At 35.0% G+C, this 13611-nt stretch overlaps 1 protein-coding gene across 6 annotated transcripts in view; it reads left to right on the top strand.

Annotated features, from left to right (window-relative positions):
• The window catches only part of Mpp6 (membrane protein, palmitoylated 6 (MAGUK p55 subfamily member 6)), a 104431-nt gene that overhangs the window by 25793 nt on the left and 65027 nt on the right, over positions 1–13611 (top strand). Inside the window, exon 2 of one of the 6 annotated variants that reach the window (XM_013510594.1) lies at positions 5405–5515. The exons of the other annotated variants lie outside the window; for them this stretch is intronic. The gene's annotated coding sequence lies outside the window, so the exon portion shown is untranslated. The remainder of the gene's footprint in view (positions 1–5404; positions 5516–13611) is intronic. 6 annotated transcript variants of the gene reach the window in all.

Here is a 13611-nt window from a genome sequence, read left to right on the forward strand (position 1 = left end):
CCAGGCAGGCGCTTTTGCCGCTGAGCTAAATCCCCAGCCTCTGCAGTTTGGTTTTTGTTCATGAACTCTCTGCCTACCTCTATGTCTTCAAGACTTCACCTACTTTCTCTTCCAATAAATTTAGTGTTTCTGTTTTAATATTTAGATCTTTGATCCATTTTGTCTTTAATTTAGTGCATGGTGAAAGACATAGGTCTAGTTTTAGTCTTCAGCATGTGGAAAGCCAGTTTTTCCCGCATCATTTATGAAATAGGCTATGTTTATTCCAGTGAACATGTTTGGCTCCTTTGTCGAAGATAAGGTGACTGAGTGTGTTTGCAGTTGTGTCTGTATCTTCTAATGTGTTCCATTGGTCTTCCGGTCTGTTTTTGTGCCAGTACCATGCTAATTTTATCACAGTAGCTTTGTAATATAATTTCAAGTGAGGAATTGTGATGCCTCCTGCCTTTCCTTTGTTTCCCAAGATTGCTTTTGCTATTGTAGGCTTCTTCTGGTTCCAGATGAACTTTAGGAGTGTTTTCTCTAGATCTGTGAGGTATGCTAATGGTACTTTAATCGGGGTTGCATTGAATCTGTACAACAATTTTGGGAGTATGGCCATTTTCACAATGTTGGTTCTTCCTCTCCATGAACAAGGAATATCTTTCCATTTTCTGATATCCTCTTTGATCTCTTTTTTCAGAGCACTATAATTTTCACTGTATAGATCTTTTACTTCTTTTGTTAGACTGATTCCTAAGTATTTCATCTTTTTAGATGGTGTTGTGAAAGGTGTGGTTTCCCTAATTTCTCTGTTTGTTGCTTGTGTGTAGGAATGCTATTGATTTTTGAGTGTTAACTTTGTATCCAGCTATGCTACTAAATTTGGTTATTAAATCCCTGAGCCTTTTGGTAGAGTTTTGAGGGTCTTCTACGTAGAGTAGCATGTCATCTGTGAATAGTGGTAATTTCACTTCTTGCTTTTCTATCCTTACTCCTTTTATTTCTCTCTCTTGTCTAATTGCTCTTGCTAATATTTCCAGAACTATATTGAATAGGAGTGGTGACGGTGGATATCCTTGTCTTGTTCCTGATTTTAAAGTGAAAGCTTTCAATTTTTGACCATTTTGTATGAAAAACCTTTTTGACCTTTGGTTTGTTATAGATGGCTTTGATCAGCTGGAGGTAGGGGCCACCTATTCCTATTTTCTGTAGGGTTTTTATCATGAAGGAGTGTTGGACTTTGTTGAAGGTTTTTCCTGCATCAGTGGAGATGATCATATGATTTTTGTCTTTAAGCTCTATTGATATGGTGTATTACATTAACTGATTTGCATATATTGAACCATTCCTGCATTCCTGGGATGAATCCCACTTGGTCATGGTGTATAATCCTCTTGATGACTTGTTGTATTCTGTTTGCTAGTATTTTATAGAGAATTTTTGCATCTATACTCATTAGGGAGATTGGCCTATAGTTCTCTTTTTTTGGTTGGGTCTTTCTCTGGTTTTGGTATCAGGATAATACTTGCCTCCAGGAATAAATTAGGGAGAATTCCTTCCCTTTCAATTTCATTAAAGAGTTTGAGAAGAATTGGTGTTAAATCTTCTGTAAATTTCTTGTGGAATTCAGCTGTGAATCCATCAGGACCCGGGCTTTTCTTCATTGGCAAATTTTTTATTACTTTCTCAATTTCACTGGCTGATACTAAGTTATTCAGGATTTTTATATCTTCTTCATTCAGCTTTGGCAATTCATATGTATCTAGAAATATGTCTATTTCCTCTGTTTTTCATCCTATGAGAGTAAAGATTTTCAAAGTAGGTATTGCTGATCTTCTGAATTTCTACAGGATCTGTATTGATTTCACCCCTTTCATGCCTTATTGCATGTATTTCAGTTTTTTCTTTCCTTTTTTTGATAAGGTTGGCTAGGGGTTTATCTATTTTATTATTCTTTCAAAGAACCAACTTTTTGATTCATTAATTCTTTGTATTGTTTTTTAGTCTCCTGTGTGTTGATTTTTGCCCTGAGCTTTATAATATCCTGTCTTCTTTGGGCTTTGGGTTTGACTTGCTATTCTTTTTCTAGGAGCTTGAGGTGCAGCATAAGATTGTTTATTTGTGTTAGTTCTGTTTTCCTGAGGTGGGAATTCACCGCTATAAATTTCCCTCTGAGGATTGCTTTCATTACATCCCACAAGTTCCTGTAAGTTCTATCTGCATTTTCATTTGATTTAATTTCTACTTTGATTTCATCTGTGACCCATTGGTTGTTCAGGAGGATGTTATTTAATTTCCAACTGTTTATAGAGTTTTTGTGATTTTTTTTTGTCATTAATTTCCAATTTCATTGCACTATGGTCCAATAGTGTATGTGGGATAATTTCAATTCCTTTGCATAACTTTTATTACAATATATTATAATACTTGTTCTGTTTTATTGATTACTGTCAATATCTTATTGAGCCTAATTTGTTGTTTAAAATTTTGCTTTTGTTTTTTGATGCAATGTCCCACAGTATAGTCTAGGCTAGCCTTGAATTCATTGTGTAGCTGGCCTCACTTGCAGCAGTCATCTTGCCTCAACCTTCTGTATGCTGGCATTACAGGCATGCCCCACCACATTTAGCTTCTGTGCCTCCTTTCTAAATTAAACTTTACGATAGGTATATATTACTGTATATATAGAAAAAACATAGTATTACAAGGTTTGGTAATATCTGCAGTTTGGGGCATACAGTGTGGGTCTTAGAGTACTGTCATGGATAAAGGTGGATACTTTGTTATAGAAGCTCAAGCTACATAAGACAGCCTTCATAATAAACTTTTTAAATTAAGTGATGCAGAATGACATAATTAAAATATGTATCTGTTATTACACTTCAACATTCCTTGCTACTGTTTGTTTTTTTCTTGGTGTTGGGATTGAACCTAGGACCTTACACATGCTAGGTAATTCTCTGTCATTGAACACTATATCACATCACTAGCCCAAAATCCTTTTTTTTTTTTTTTTTTTTTTTTTTGCAGTACCAGAGATTAAACCCAGGGCCAGGTGCATGCCCAGCAAACACACTATCACTGAGCTATGTCTCTGGCTCTTTATACTTCTTAAAAAAATTCTTTTGACCCTAAAAGATTAAAGATTAAAACCCTAAAATATTAAGAGTAGGAGAGAGAAAAAGGGGGTAAAGTAACTTGGTGCTTGTCATTGATTGGTTCCTGGAGGCACAATGAATACCAAACAAAATTGTTTGGGTATGAGGTCTGCTTCCAGGATTTAGCTATTTATTACGAGTTATGGTCCCATAAACATTGGTATGCAAGTATTGCTGTAGTATAATGACTTAAGTTCTTTGGGGAAGATAACTAGCAGGAGGATGACTGGGCCACATGGAATTTCTAATTTCAGTTCTTTGAGAAGTCCCCATACTGATTTCTATAATGGTTGTGCTAGTTTACATTCCTATTAATAAGGAATGAGGATTCAGCTATGCAAGCTCTTGTTGTTCGATTTTCTAATGATTGCCATTGGCAAACACAAAAATTTAAATAAGGGCTAGAGAATGTATCTTAGAATGAAGGCCCGGGCTTTAATCCCTTGTACCACCAAAAAACAAACAAACAACAACAACAAAAAAAAAACGAAAAAAACACCATTTAATTCTGGTATTGTTGACAGTTTCACTCTGCAAAAGCAAGTATAAAACTAGACAAAACTGTCAAAAAAGCAGCCATTGAAGGATACTGGAACTTGACTACAGGGGGTTAAAAACTTGAGAAATAATTATTCTCACAAAACTATTTAAGGTAGGAACTGTATGGGTCTGTGGCCTTTTTGCGTGGAACTGTTCCTAGATAGTTCCCTGGGTCCCCCAGTTCCCCTGGTGAGAACTGAAGCTTTATCAGTGCCATAGACTGAATATATTTTCATATACTGTAATTCTAACTCTAGTGAGATATTATATGGAGGTGGGGCCTTTGGAAAGTGATTAGGATTAGATTAGATCATGAGAGTAGACCCCCCCCCTTCATGGCATTAATTCCCTTATAAAGAAAGGGAGGAACTCATGATATGGGCTTATAGTATTTTTGTTATAACAGCCTGAAATATGACAAGCAGTGACTTGATTGAAGCTAAGATGGAGTAGAAGAGGATAAAAAAACCTATGACTTTGCTGCTGAAATTTGGTTGGAAACAAATGGAGAAAACCTACTGCTTTGCTAGTTTGAGGTTGTAGACCTAGCTTGGAGTGGTGGGCCAGCAGAAATTTAATAAGGAAATACTGTATTCAAAACAGAAAATCATAGAAAGCCTGAGATAAGCTGTTCACATGGGGTGACCAGAGACATCCTGGCAAAAAGTGAAAGCTAAGAGAGACCTGAGAACTGGCTGCAACTTTGATTACATTTTCCAGTCCTCACACAGATAAACTGGCTGAGGGTAGAAGTCTTGTATACTCCAGGTGTGAACACAACCTTTGTCCAAGTTATTGGCTGATTATTAAGCTATTCAGATATGACACATCCCCAAGGGAGCCAAGCTAAACTGAATAGGAGTACGCTAACCATATACTATTGACCAAAAAAAAAAAAAAAACACTCTATAATTTAAGTCCAAACCAGCTACTGAAAATCTTAATAACTGAAAAATAAAATGAATCTAAGTTACTATATTAGAGATTCGTTCTTTAACCAAAACTGCTAGACATACAAAAAAGAAAACTAGGAAAATATGAACTAGAATCAGGAAAAAGTCAGTTGAAACTGATGCTAACTAGGCCCGATGCTGGATTTAATGAAGTCTTCAAATTGACTATTTTAATATATGAAAATAACTAAAACATACTAACAAGACTCAACAAATGGAGAATCTCAATAGAGAAACAAACTAGAAGAGAAACATGGAAATGTTAGATTTGAAAAATACTCTATTTGATGAGAAATTCATTGGGTAGTTTCAACAGCAGTTGTGAAATAACAGGGAAAAGAACAGTAAAAAAATCTTCATTCCAAAGAAGAGGGGAAAAAAAGTTTTTTAAATGTAGCAACCAGAGCCACAGAGACCTGTGGGACAATGTCTACATTACAGCATACATGTGATAATAGTTCTAGACAAGAATAAAAAAACCCAGAAAAATCATTTGAATAAATGACATCAAACTATCCCAAATTTTCACATTTTAGTTAAAAAAAAAAGTAACAGTTGCAGTAAGATAGAAGGAGCATATCACATCTTGTCTCTCCCACTGTAAATGTAGCTATAAAAAGTGGACAGGATTCACAGGTTAGCCGTTCACAAATTCTGAAAAATAAATAGGAAGGTTGGAGCTGACAACTAGAAATTCTAGGTCCCATAAATCAGTGGTGAGTTTACCTTTTGATTTGTTTTCTTTTTTTGTTTTATATTCCTTTACCTAAGCTCAACATACCTCAAAATCGAGAAGTTGACATCAGAATGAGCAGAGAAAACACCAGAAACTAATTATGGCTTGGAAAGCATGAAATGGGTTTCCCAGTGCTTTGCAAGAAGGTAGAAATCTCTCTTAATGTATTGACTCTCTCCTTCCCTTTCTCTCCCTCCCCTCTACCTCACCCCCTTATTTTGCCCTCCTTTTCTATGTTCTCTTACACCCCAGCCTGCAATTTATCTTCTGATAGTGGTACTGGCACAGCTATAGTAGAGGGTCCTAAAACTTGAAGTGACTTTCCGCTTCATTTAGAGGAACTGTGATCCCATGGGTAGGGTGAATCCCTGCTATTTTTTCCTTTCTGCTGCTCTCCCTGCTTGAACCTGGACATAAGTGTAGTTATAGAAAGGACATGGCAGAGTGGCATAAATAAAGCTCCAGATTTGTGGCAAGAGGATTGGAAAATGGTATCCCAGAGAACCAAAAGTACCAGACAGATTATGGAGAGAGAGGAAGTATGGAAAGAAATTCTTTATTTTTATTTCTATCATCATTTGTTTATTCTGAGGCAAGGTCTTGCTATGTTTCCCCTTCTAGCCTCAAACTCCTGGGCTCAAATGTTTCTTGTGAGCCAGGAGTGGTGGCACACTCCTCTAATCCCAGCACCCAGGAAGCTAATGCAGGAGGATCACCATGAGTTGGAGGCCAGTCTGCGATACATAGTGAGTCCAGGCCAGCCTGAACTACATAGTGAGACCCTGTCTCAAACCAAAAACAAAAACAAAAACAAACAAAACCAATCAAATGTGTCTTATACTTCAGCTTCCCAAGTAACTGAGACTGCAGGTATGCACCACCATGACCAGCAAAAGAGATTCTTTATAAAATTTAGTTATGCATGTGTGGCTCTGACCCTGAAGAATATGTTTTATGATATAAGATTTTATATACAGAAATACTGGTACACCACTACGCAAGTCCCATATTGCCCTGTGGATGCCCAGTGGGATGATATAGTGTTGAATAGTATAGTAAGAGTTCATTAATTTTTGAAATGTAGTTAAGGGTACACTTATCATATGATGCGACATTGCCACTCCTAAATATTTACCCAAAGAAATTAAAATTTAAATTCACAAAGAAGGATACAAATAAACATGTGATGAATTAGAAATAATGCAACTATAAAAAATGAGAGGAGAAGGAAGAAGAAATTTTTAAGAAGTTTGTTATTGTATACAGAGTAGTGTGGTATTAAAGGATAATTTTAAAGGCCTTGATAAACCAGGTAATAAACAAAAAACTTATGGCAGTGCACACCTGTAATTCCAGCACTTGGCAGACTGAGGCAGGAGCATCATTGCAAATTTGAGGCCAGCCTGAACTACACCGTGAAACCCTGTCTCAAAAAATGAATAAACAAAAACAAAACAAACAGGAGTAAGGATATAAGGGTATATGTGTATACATACACAAAGGTAAGCGCTAGAACAGAAACACCGAGTTTCTTTCTATAAAAACCTTAGGAAGAGAGATCTTTCTCAAATGTGTGAAAGAGATTGAGGTGATGGAAAGTTAGGGGTAGGAGGGGAGAGAAAGGGAATGATAAAAGAATTGAGGTATTATGAACATGTACCAACTCCAAGAATTTTCCTTACTTTTGGATTACTCCATTTTCTCTCCTATTGGTTTGTTCTTGTATGGATGCAGTAGCCTATCACCTACCCATGAGAATGCTAATAAAAATGAAATTTTAAGGGCTAGGGGTATAGCTCAGTGGTAGAGTACTTGCCTACCATACATGAGACCCTGAATTTAATTTCCAGCAGTGCCAATCAAAAATGGAAGTTTATTCTTTTCTATTCTCAGTACCATCTTTCCTACTTTTCCCCTGTAGTTTGGTTTGTTCAGCTTTGTCCATCATCGCTGATGTTTTCTTCAAATGCTCGGTGATCTGTAATTACTGGTGTATAATTGTCAATGCAGGACGAGGCTGACTGGTTCAGAGTAGATATCCCCTGAGGATTTCCTCTGTAGTACCAGCATATAGGCTGCCCTCCTCCTTTCCTCTCCAACCCCCTTTAGAATGGGAAGACGAGTAGGTGATGAGCAGTGAGTTTGTCCTCAGGTGACTTTGGATTTATAGGCACAAAGCAGGTGGGAACCCTTAATAGCAAAAATAAGAAGGAGGAATACCTTGGAGATAGAACACAGTATTGCAGTGTTTTAAATTGGAGGAATAAAAGGAGAGAGGGTGGTCTCACCTCTAATAACAGCGTTAGGAAGTAAGTAAGGGAAATTTTTCATGGTCCAACAACTGGACTACTAGAGGTATTTGATAGGAAATACTCCTGTGCATAAAGGCAATCTTTCTGAATGCCAGTAGTTTCGTGTTTGAGAAACGCTTCTCTGGTTCATTTTCTGCTAGGTATAGTCTGCTTTCCTCTGCTGTCCTTCTCTATCACCATACAGAGAAGCAGATTTACGTCTGCCTCTGCTGTCTTGCTTTTTAGACCTCTACATTCCATTAGGAACCCTTTCCAAGCTGAATGAACACAGTCTCTGGAATGACATTTGAGGTGTTTAGTCAGACCAAAAATTTTCGGCTCTTTAATTGCCCAGAATGACCGCCCCTTCACTGTGCCTCTCTTTTGTTGCTGTTGACTCCAAGTTTGAATTTTCTCTGAGAATCCTTTGGGAAATTCAGCTCCATGTTTGAGGCTTTAAATACGGATCATATTAATATTTTTAACGTAATGAACTTACTTATTTCCAGTAGGATGTCTTCCATCAGTGTCTCCCTGGGCTTCCCTTGTTCCTTCCCATGTTCTTATCTAGCCAGCACTATTAAATACAGAATTACACTGAACCCTTTGCCTGTATTCTCTTCATGTCAATATTTCACTGGAATGCATTGTTGTAAGAGTTTTCCATGTATCACTTTGCAACAACCCTGTTGTAATGAATGCCATTATCATTCCCCGCTTATCAGATAAAGTAACTGGCTTTGGGAGGTTGTCATTTACCCAGGTTTTCAGAACTGTTTGAATGGTAGAGTCCAGTGCTTAAACATGATGCAGTATTTCCTTACTGTGATTATTTCATATTCTTGTCATAATACTTCATACATTTGTTTACACATGTTAGCTTACCCTACTAAATTGAGTTTTGGACAACAGCTAGTGTCTCTGTATTTTCTTTACCATCTAACCTTGTGCCTGGTATCTGATATGCTCTGAGTAAATATTGACTGGATTAGTCAAAGTTGTACTTTTCTTCCTGATTCAGTATAACAATTAGAATTTCAAGGTATTAGTTTGAGAGCTAGGGTGTTGACAGCATATTGTCATTTTATAGAAAATTGTTTTTCCTTTTTTGACTAAAGTTTTGCGTGAACTCCACTGTCATGGTCAAATCATATGTCAAATGTTATATTAAGAAAACATAATATAAATTTCAGTAGGCTTTTTTTTTTCTGTATCACTTCTTGGAAATGTATTTTTAAAAAGGATTTTGCTGTTGTGTTACAAGCATGTTAAAAATAATTCAAATGGCTTTTAGATACTTGTTTAAAATTATGCCATAATAGAAAACAGGGAGATACGATCCTTTGCAAATAAGGAGAAGACCAAGAGAATGAAGTGACGGGGCAGAGAGAGTAGGGGAAGGGAAAGTAAAAGGAATTAAGATGTGTTATATACATGTACCAACTCCTCATGATGAATGTAATCATTATGTTCTACAAACATGTATATTAAAGGTAAAATTTTAAAAGGAAAAAAATAGAATTATGCTTAAATTGTAAATATAGAATGAGATTTTTTCATTTCATGGATTCTATAAATTATGCAACATGGATTTGATGAAATAATTTTTATCTATAAAATATAAGAGGAAAACTAATTTTTAACATCTCATATTCAACTTAGCTGTCATATTTTCATTAGAGAATTTAGTTTGTTGAATTAAATGGGTGTGAACATGCCGTCAAATGTGGTTACAGAAAAAAAGTTTAACATTAACATAGGTTCTGGTCCTAATTAACATGGCTCATTTAATGACATAGTTCTAAAACTGAATAGAAATCCTTTATAAAACAGTTCTTGTATGAAACTGTTAGAAAATAGGTAGGTAAATACCATTAATTTTATTAAACTTGCCTTACATAATGAACTGTATTGTAAAAGTTAGATATTTATCAGCCAGGCACGTCACAGCAGTCTGGAAGGCTGAGGCAGGACAATTGTAAGTTCTATCCCAGCTTGGGCAACTTAGTGATTTAGGCCCTGTTTCACAATAAAAGATTGAAAAAAGTACTGGAGATATAGGGATATATAGCTCAGTGTGAGGGTTCTGGAGTTCAGCTACCAGTAGTGCAAGTTTTTACATATATATATGTATAATATATGTAAAATATATATAAAATATATATATGTAAAATATATATTCATGTATAGCTCTCAAATGTATGTATATATGTAAAAAATATATTTATATATATGTAAAATATATATAAAGTATATATGTACAACATATATTCATGTATAGCTCTCAAATGTATGTATTATGTATATATGTAAAAATATATATTTTACATATATACATAAAATATATTTTGCATATATATGTATAATATATGTAAAATATATATGAAATATATTTAAAATATATTTTACATATATATACATAAAAATATATTTTACGTATATATATATAAAAACTTGCCATTTTAGGAAACATTTAAAGATGCCACTTCTCTTTATACCTTGTTACATAGTTCATGGGAAGTTGATAGCTTTAACATTGCTCGCTAAATCATGCCACTTTTTCCTCCTTCTAAGTTTTATACAGTTTTATTTATAATTAATAATATATTATTTTAAAACTATTATTGATTTTGTTGCATTTTTTGGACTGAAACTTACTATCAAGAGCTTTCTTGTGCACCAGACTAGCCTGGTTCTGGGTTACAAGTTTGAGCAAGATAGGTATGATTTCTGCAATCAGACTTAGAATGCAGAAAAAAATGTGCATTAAACATTTCAAGATGTTTAATTATGTAGGTTTATCAGCATTGTAGAGTAGTGTGGAAATACGTACAATATTAAAATTTATCACAGTGATGTTCCAATTTTGTTTCTGAAGGATGAATGAATATAAACTAGGCAAGCAAAAGTGTCTGTGCCTGTGTGGTGTTAAGTGGGAGAGGATTTTGTGTTAGGCGCAGGGAAAGATTGGTATGGCTAAAGCTGCAAAGGTTATGTAGCAATTTATGAGATGGTTTGTGTCATAACATTTACATTTTAATTTCTCATGAATTGTTGCTATAGTTTGGACCTGGAATGTCTCCTGAAGACCTGTGTATTAAAGACATGTTCCCCTGCCCTTGGTGCTATTTGGAGGTGATGCCTTGTAAGAGGTTTTATTGGGAGGTCTGCCTTCTTTGGAGATTGTGGGGCCCCGATCTCTTCCACCTTCTCTTTCATGTCCTGGCTATAAGGTGAATGGTTTTGCCCTGCCACAGACTCCATCCATGAAGTGCTTCCTCTGGCCCCAAAATGAGACTAGTCAGTCTTTGACTAAAACCATTAAAATTATGAACCAAACTAAACCTTTTCTTTTTATAAGCTTATTATTTCAAGTACATGTTAAAGTAACAAGAAGCTGCCTAACACTGTAGATAGGAGGCTGTCATAGTAGTAGTCTGGGCAAGAAATGATTGTGCCTAGGGCTTATTATGGTGTGTTGGAAAAAACTGATAGATTCTAGAAATATATAGGAGGCAGAATCTGGTTCTTTTGCTCCCAAGTTCCTACCCTACCACTTTCAAACTTCAAAAACATTTTTTTGGGGGGTCTGAATTATTTTTCTGATTTTTTTTTTTTTTTTTTCAGTGCTGGGGACAGAACCCAGGCTTTCAGCACCCTAGACAGGTGCTCCACTGAGGTATATTTCCAAGGCTTTTGCTGATGTTTTAGTAGAGAAATGAAGGAATATAAACTAAGAAGTAAAGTTACCATGTGTTACTTAACTTTACTGCAGTAATTTGATACATTGCTTTTATCATTTACTAAATTTCATTTAACTGCTCAGTTTCAAGATTTGTCTGTTGCTGACAGTGCTGCACCTTAATTATAGTGTTTTTGGAGTAAACAGCACAGGTACCCCATTTATATTTATGCTTTTTAAAAAAAAGTAGTACTAATTTTTATATATTTCCTCTTACAGGTACATTTTATAACTTTACCCCAAAATCTTACTGGTATTTCTGTTAGGTTTTTTTTTTCCTTTTTTTTTTTTTTTTTAAAGAATAATTTGGGGAGAGTTGGCATTTTTACAGTAGTGAATCTTACCCCAGAACCTTGTCTCTTAAAATCAATGTATTTAAATGCCTTTTGGTTTAATTTTTCTAATTTCCTAATATCTGTCTGAACATTATTTTAAACCTCAAATGATATTACAGCTGTTTAGAAAAACTACTGATCTTTCTCCATTGTTTTTATGTCTAGTCATCTAGCCAAACTCTGATAATGAACTTTAATAATTTTTAAACTGATTGCTTGGGACTTCTAAGTAATTACATATTCTGCATTTTTTAAAACATCATGTCCTTAGGTATAGGCAGAGACTTCATGAACAAAACCCAGACTCCAGTGGAAATAGTAGAAAGAATCAACAAATGGGATCTCAACTTATTAAAATGCTTTTGCACAGCAAAAGAAATCGCCAACAAAATGAAGAGACAACGCACAGAGTGGGAAAAAACTATAGCCTGTTTTCCCACATCCAGAACATATAAAGAATTGAAAAAAATCAGACCCCCCCAAGTTCAAAGGCCCAATCCAAAAGTAGGCATTGGAGATGAATAGATACTTCTCAGATGAAGAAATGCAAATGGCAAATAAATACATGGAAAAATGTTCAACATCATTGGTCATTCAAGAGATGCAAATTAAAACAACACTGAGATTCCATTTCACCCCAGAAAGAATGGCTGTCATCAAAAAATGAACTGATAACAAATGCTGGAGGGGTTATGGAGAAAAAGGAGCCTTTCTCCACTGTGATGGGAGTGTAGACTGGTACAAATACTGTGGAAATCAGTGTGGAGATTCCTCAAAACATTGGAATTGGAGGTCTCATTTGACCCAGCTATTCCCTTTCAAGGTATCTTCCCTGAAAAATTAAAATCATCACACCATAGTGATATATGTGCACTCATGTTTGTAGCAGTACAATTTGTAATAGCCAAATCTTGGAAACAACCCAGATATCTATCAACCAAAGAATGGATAGAAAAGATATGGTTTTTTATGTAATGGAGTACTACTCAGCCATAAAAAGGATAGAATGGAGTCATAGGTAAATGGATGCAACTTGAGAACATACTCATAAGTGAAATAAATCAGACCCATATGTGTAAACATCATATTGTCTTACTAGTGTGAAAAAACAAACAAGTAAATAAGATCCAAAATGTATAATAGATACTGTGAATTGGGAAAAAACTGTTCAAAAGAAAAGACAAACTGATGGGGAAGGGGAAGTGAAGAATGGATAAAAGGAAAAAAATATATGTATATACAAGATAGTTAAGATTGTTATACAGCTAGTTTACACAGCTAGTTTCTCTTAGTTCATTAAAAAGAAAGTTTTGTGCCTATATCTTCTACTCTGAATTACTACTAGGAAGACAATAATACACTGTATATCAACTATTGTAGCTGTCCTAATAGCCTGTTTTGAAACTTAGTTTCATTGTTACATGTATCTTTTTTTAAAAGGAACAAACAGCTGGGATGGGGGAAAGGAAAAAAGAAAGAGAGGAAATACACTCGCGCGCGCACACACACACACACGATAGCTGGGATAATTCTACTACTGATTTCTATTGGTTTGTTGAATGGGACAGTTAATGCTTAATTGGTTTATCGATCTTGAATGTCTATATCTGGTGATCTGAGCAATTACTTTGAAGTAACTATGTAATATAACAACTATTGTTAATTTCCTATCACCTTGTTTTGAAATTCTGTTTCATTTTTGTTTTTGACTTTGTGTTTGTTTTTCTGGTTTTGTTTTTTTTTCTCCTTAAAATAAAATTTTAAAAAAAAATGTCTTGCAATGTTAATTAAAATTTAACAGGTTTGTAGAACAATAGTTTTAGTATGCATTCTTGTGTAGTTCATGACTTTTATTAGTAAAGTTTCTGACATTT

The sequence above is a fragment of the Chinchilla lanigera genome, unplaced genomic scaffold, assembly GCF_000276665.1.
Source record: "Chinchilla lanigera isolate Chin_1 unplaced genomic scaffold, ChiLan1.0 scaffold00009, whole genome shotgun sequence".
Taxonomy (NCBI): Eukaryota; Metazoa; Chordata; class Mammalia; order Rodentia; family Chinchillidae; genus Chinchilla; species Chinchilla lanigera.